Here is a 6,742-nt window from a genome sequence, read left to right as displayed (position 1 = left end):
GGACCGCAACCACATTCTCCACCACAAGATGGCACTAGCACCCGGTTTCACCACTAGGTGAACAAGGTAATGCACATGTGCTCGGTAATTTTCCACTACTGTCCCTGACTACTTCCGAGGCATCATCTGGGATAATGGGCAGTGGACCAATCCAAGAGTGACACGTCCGAAGTGAGAACTGTTTCCTTTATAAGGGCTGGATTCCCCTCGTTCTAGGTCTCCACAATGTAAGCTTATGCTCTCTCTCTCTCAAGACGCATTAAAGCTTTTCTGCAGAAGGATCCTAAGTGTCCCGCGTCATTCTTGCGGGCGAGACGGTAGCGCGGGACATCTTGTGCTGTAAAGCCCGGGATGCCGGGAAACTCTGACCACTGCTCGCACCGCTGGAGATCCCTTGGACACAAGGAGGATTCAGAACTGCAGGTCTGCATGCTCAGAGAGGTATGACTATTCCTGGATTTTTCAGTTTTGGGCTTGATTTGTTTCCGCATTGTGAAGGTTTCTAAGAAGCCTTGGTACTTCTTCTAGCAGTTCTCTTATTTTTCGCCAGAAATTGCTTAAAAGATGAATCCTGCCAGGCGGTTGTTGCAAAAGCGGAGGAAGCCCAGGATAGCATATCAGAAACTGAGTGCAGTGAGAGGTTAGGCGCACGCAAGAAAAGGACAGTCCCAGATAAGGAAAAAGCACTCCCCGGCGGTTCTAAGAAAATAAGAATGGGGGAGAAGACTGACCTACAAGGTCAAATGCTTTCTGATACCAACAATAAGAAAAAAGGAAAATATGGGCCTAAGGATATGATGTTTTGGAAAAGAGGTTCTGTTTTCGTCTCCACAGAAAATGAGAGCCTAAGGATTTACTTGAGATTTATGTGGTTTAAATCACCGAGACCTCCCGAAATGTTGCAGAAAATACCCCTAAGAATGCAGCATCCCCATTCAGCAGGAAGTAGCCAGAGAGACTATCAACGCCCAAATTCCCTAAAAAGATTGTTTAAGTGGGATCTTTTCAGTGGTTGCAGAGCAGCAAGCCTGCTTCCCTGAGTTCCGCTCCACTCCGTGCACCAGTGTGGACCTAAAACGAATGCAGCTGGGGCTAGAAAGCAGCTGGAGCAGAGCTTTGCTAAGTGGCTGTGGTAAAAGGCACATTGCACCAGCCCAGTCGGTGCCTAGCCTGGCGGATGCCACAACAATGCAGTGTGCCTGAAACTGTGAGGGGCTCTGAGGCTGGAGTGGCTCTGGTTCCACTTGGCTAAGCTGAACTGTGCTGACTTCAGGCAGGACTGCTCGTAATTATCATAATAAAAGCGCAATCAAGGTTTAGCTGCAGTAAACAGGCAATACTTAAGATTTTAAGAACTGCTTAGCATTTTAAGAACTTATGTCCTCCTGAAAGATTGCTGTATATACACGTGGTTTATCTAATGTTTCAGGATCCGCAGGGAAGTACATGAGAAAAGCTCTTGGATTTTTAAGGTGATAGGGTCATTGGCTAAATCTGTGACTATGGCGCCTTTCCCATCTGCCCCGTGAGCTGTAGCGGCTCCGGCACGGACCATGAGATGTTGGCGGCCTATGCCGCCTCGGTTACCGGTCCGGGTGTCGGCTCCCGCCACACTGCCCACCAACACAGCCGCAGAGAGCAAGGCCAGCCCCTCTGGGAAAGCAATAAAACCCAGGATGGGGCCACCACTATGGAAACGGGCTCCATAACAATACAAGCTGAAAACTGGCAAAACAATTAACGGGGTTTACGCCTGCCGAATGCGGCCTAGGGGAAAAAAGCCCATAATTTCCAACATGCCTCTGGTAGACTTCTTGATACAGCTGGAGAATTGCGCCCCTGCGATCCCAGATACAATGACTGATTATTAAACAATTGTCTAGTTATCTTCTAGGTAATTGGACTGGAGAACTTGATGAGAAATAACAAGGATGACCCTCTAAACAATGACAAGGGCATGGCCTATACCGATACCAGTTCTTATTAAAAACAGAAAAAAGTGGGAATAATGAAGGAGTTGCCCCCAACGCCAAGAGTGGCCATTGCCATGGCTCTGTTCACTATAAATTTTTAAAATTTGGATGATAATGGCCAAAATGCGACAACACGACATTGTTCAGATCTGCAGCGGCCCAAGGATTTGGTTAAATGGAAAGATGTGTTTTCTAATGAATGGAGAGGCCCGGATTCCATTGTATTGAGATCCAGGGGAACTGTTTGTGTGTTCCCACAGGATCAGGAGAACCCATTCTGGGTGCCAGAGAGACTGACCCGAACGGTGAAAAGTGATCCACAACATGCGGACTCGCCTGAGGATTTGGCTTCTGTTCCTCCTGCCATTTTGCGGATGGATGACAACGGTTATGATGGAGCAGCGATGGGGGATACTCTCAGTCCTCCCGAAGCCGACACCAGTCAGCCATAGATTGGCGGCGTTTCCTTGGTTTTTTACAACCAATAAGACTCTGGGGCTCCCCTACCTTCCTAGAGATGATTTATAAGCTTAGCCGAAGGATTCCAGTCCTGGGTTGTGTCCTTCATCTTCTACTTCAAAGAATGGGTGGGGGTGAGAATGTTTGGAGCATCCCTATGCTGTGGAAGAGTGTTTCTCCTCTGGATGGTCTGCTGACTCAAATCCCAAAGTCGTAGGGACAATGTAGTTATTGCACAAGCGCTGGCTGCCCTGGAACAGGGAGCCTCTACTGATATGTGGTTATCTATGTTGAAGCAGTAAGGTTTATGCCAACCAGCTCCTGCACCCCTAGGGCAGTGGTCCATTGCACAGGGTGGAGTGCTTTGCTTAGTTAGCCCTGAAGGTTGTCGAGCTGAAGAGCATCGCACAGAGAATGGCCCTCTCTGAGAGATATGTCACCCTGTATAAGGGTTTCCTGCCGCATATTCCCTTTCCCAGAAAAATGGCAGAGGGCAGGCCAGATAAGTTCCAGGTGTCATGAACCTAGGGGCAGATTCTGTGCAAGCCCATTATAATGTTTCAACTTGGGGAAGTGCGACTTCTATCTTTGCCTTCTGAGGGAGTTGCCTTTCTGCAAAGAAGTAAAAAAGGGGGAGATGTGGAGGACCGCAACCACATTCTCTACCACAAGATGGCACTAGTACCCGGTTTCACCACTAGGTGAACAAGGTAACGCACATGTGCTCGGTAATTTTCCACTACTGTCCCTGCCTACTTCCGAGGCATCATCTGGGATAATGGGCAGCAGACCAATCCAAGAGTGACACGTCCAAAGTGAGGACTATTTCCTTTATAAGGGCTGGGTACCCTCGTTCTAGGTCTCTGCAATGTAAGCTTATGCTCTCTCTCTCAAGACACATTAAAGCTTTTCTGCAGAAGGATCCTAAGTGTCCCGCGTCATTCTTGCGGGCGAGACGGTAGCGCGGGACAGACAGGGTTTCTTTGTGTTTCAGTCCTAGCTGTTCTGGAACTAGATCTTGTAGACCAGACTGGCCTCGTAATCTATCTGCCTGCCTCTGCCTCCCGAGTTCTGGGATTAAAGTTGTGTGCCATTACCGCTTTTTGATATGTGGATCTTATGGAATAATATAATGTATACTCATGCTACATATGAACTTATTTGACAATAAGAACTTCCCAATCAATTAATAAATAATATGACTTGTCACTCTGGGGTGATTTTGAAGGGTATATTATGTTTCTTTCTTTCCCAATAAGATGTTATATGAAGCCACTTAACAAGACAAATTATTCTATCTAGGCCAGCTACATAGCTCAGCAAGTAAAAGGCTCTTGCCTCCAAGCCTGATGATCCGGGTTCCATTACTTGGCCCACATGGTGGATGGAGAGAACTGGCTTCCATAACTTGTCCTCTGGCCTCTACTCACCATGTGATGAGTATGCACACACATTTATACACTAAATCAATAAGTGTAAATAAAAACGATTCTTTCTGGACTGCCAAATCCAAACATCAGTGGACTGTACTAGTTAGCATTAATTCTGCAACTTTTGTGCTTTACCCCATGAAAGCTATTCTGAACAGAAATATGTACCTTTTTAAAATTTGTTTTTGCTTGTTTGTTTTTTTATTTATTTGTTTTTTTTTGAGACAGGAATTCCATAATTTTGGAGCCTGTCCTGAAACTAGCTCTTATAGACCAGACTGACCTCGAACTCACAGAGATCTGCCTTCCTATGCTTCCCGAGTGCTGGAATTAAAGGTGCATGGCATCACTGACCAGCTGAAATATGTATCTTGACACACTGTGGAAAATATGTAATGGTTGGAAGTAAAAATACCAGGACTTGAGAGTTGATTCATCTGTTAAGAGTACTGTCTCTCTTCTAGATGATCCAAGTTCAATTCCCAGCACCTTCATGGCAGTTCACAACTGTAGTGTGGAGGGAGCAGTGCCCCTTGTTCCATCCCACCTTGCTAGCTTACACTCAAAATAAATACACAGAAATTGTATTAGTTAAATTACTGCCTGAACCATTATTTCCAGCCTCTTATTTGCTAACTCTCAGATATTAGTCTAACCCATTTCTAATAATCTGTATATCACCACGAGGTCATGGCTTACTGGAAAAGATTCTAACGAGATCTGTCTCAGGCAGGAGAATCATGGCATCTGTCACTCTGCCTTTTTTCTCAGAATTCTGTTCTGTCTACTATTCCCACCTAAGGGCTGCCCTAGCAAAATGCCAAGACAGTTTCTTTATTCAACCAATGAAAGCAACAGATATACAGAAGGGCCTCTTACGCCATTTCTGCTTTTCTGTTTAAACAAAAAGAAAGACTTTAATGTAGTGCAATTACACAAAACAGGTACCAAGCAAGAATTACAGTTACAATATTTATATCTATTTCATCTTTCATCATAACTAAGGAAAACTATATATACTTCAACTCCATCAAAGGCTCCAGAAGGATATAATATTACCTAAGTAAATAAGAAGTAAGCAACTTTCAAAACTCTAGAAATGACAGAGACATCTTGCTGCCTGGACTGTCACCCAAAGTTCTTCTGTATCATTGGGGCATCCATCTTTGGCCTTCAGGCCCATAGTATCCAGCAGATTTTTCCATGAAGCAGAAAATTTCAAAGACAGTTCAGTCACTTTCTTTTGTATCCTGCAGAATGTCTCACAGACTCTTTCATGAATCAGGAACCCTGAAGGATCATCTTACCATTAGGCAAGTTCATCAGTCCTCTCTCTGGAGTTCTTCATGTCCAGTTTATGCAACAGTCCAGGCAAGAGCAGTTTCCTTCCCAAATGTCTAACCAACTCCATAACAAGCCTCTTCAATGCCCATCTTCCTCTTGAAGTACATTGGTGCTGCCAGGAGCAAACGTGCCTCATTGACATGAAAAGTCCTAAATTATTAAATGTCATATTCTGTAGTCTTTGAAAGATATTGAAGAATGCCTATCTAATTGTAATATATCTCTATATATCTAGAAAATCTAACATGACTACAAGCTTGACTATTTTTGAAGATTACCTATTAACAACCTATATTTCCTAATTATACATTACATATTTTAAAGAACTACACAATCACAATACCTTAATCAAGATCAGAAATACATATACATATAACAAAATTTACCTTAAATTTATATCACTAAAGCAAAATGCATACCAATGCAAATTATCCATATCTATATAATCTCCTCCTTTAAATGATTTGGGAATATGGGCACAGTTATTTCTGTCCAAACTACTTTGTGCTGTGTAGGGGTGCTGTTAATCAGGTCTCTCATGGTGTATCCTTTGTGTTAGGTTCATCTCAGTCACCAGTTGAGCAAAGTAATTTTCTGAGGGTGTTCACAGCAACCTTTTCGGAGGGCGTGGTCTATCATATCATATTGTCCTAGAAGCAATCCACAGGTTCTCATCTTCTGTGAAAACAAAAGAAGAACCTCTTTTCCAAAGTTTCATATCCTTAGACCCAAATTCTGAAGTCAAGATACCTTCATAATATACATGCTGGTTTAGCTTAGCCCATACAACAAAATGTCACTCTGTACTTAACTCCTTTGTAGTCAAAAAATTCAAAGAAAGCACAACAACACAGAGAATCCAGACTCTTTGTAAATTTTCCATTTTTACGTGGCCTGGTTATTTTTTAAATGTATGACTATCTTACTTTATCTCTTTAAAGACTTTACCCTTTTTTAAAGCACTAACTTTATTTTAAGACTTTCTATACTCCTTATTTCTTTTCTCTCTCAAGCCTATGTACATTTATCTAACACTGTGCCCCATTTAGAGGTCTTTTATGTCTGAATCTGTCCTATTGTGAATCTGTAATTCTTTACTATCCAGGAGCACTACTTAAAATGCTGAGCATTTCTTAAAAACTTAAGTTGCTTCATGTAGGGGTTATAAGGTACTGCCTGTTTCCTGCCCAGTTTAAACCTTAACTGTGCTATTATTATGATAATTATGATAGTTCCTGCCTGAGATAAGCACAGTTCAGCATGGCAGAGCTGAGCCCCTTCTTCCTCAGAGACATTTGTTGACCCTGAGCCATGCACAGTTCCAGGCACACAGCAGTCCACGTTGCCATCAAGGAAGCCATAGCACTTTACTCACAAAACCCCATTTAAAAGCTCTGTCTCCTGCAGGAGCCAGACAGAGATCACCATGGTGGCACAGCCCAGAAACTGGTATTTCAAAACTGCCACTTTCTAGTAGACCTGCTCCCGCTACCTACCCAAGCAGGAAGAGCTGAGACACGGGCATGATCTCAAATA

General features: G+C 43.4%; 1 long non-coding RNA gene across 1 annotated transcript; it reads left to right on the top strand.

The window, feature by feature from the left end:
* Positions 1-3,502, top strand: LOC148117285 (uncharacterized). The gene is made up of 2 exons (XR_015736966.1): positions 1-441; positions 2,234-3,502. It is a non-coding gene; the product is annotated as an uncharacterized LOC148117285 (long non-coding RNA).
* The last annotated feature ends 3,240 nt before the right edge of the window (positions 3,503-6,742 follow it).

This window comes from Myodes glareolus, chromosome X, assembly GCF_982192425.1.
Source record: "Myodes glareolus chromosome X, mMyoGla1.1, whole genome shotgun sequence".
Taxonomy (NCBI): domain Eukaryota; kingdom Metazoa; phylum Chordata; class Mammalia; order Rodentia; family Cricetidae; genus Myodes; species Myodes glareolus.
The sequence above is the reverse complement of the archived record's forward strand: the minus strand, read 5'-3'. Positions and strand labels throughout refer to the sequence as shown.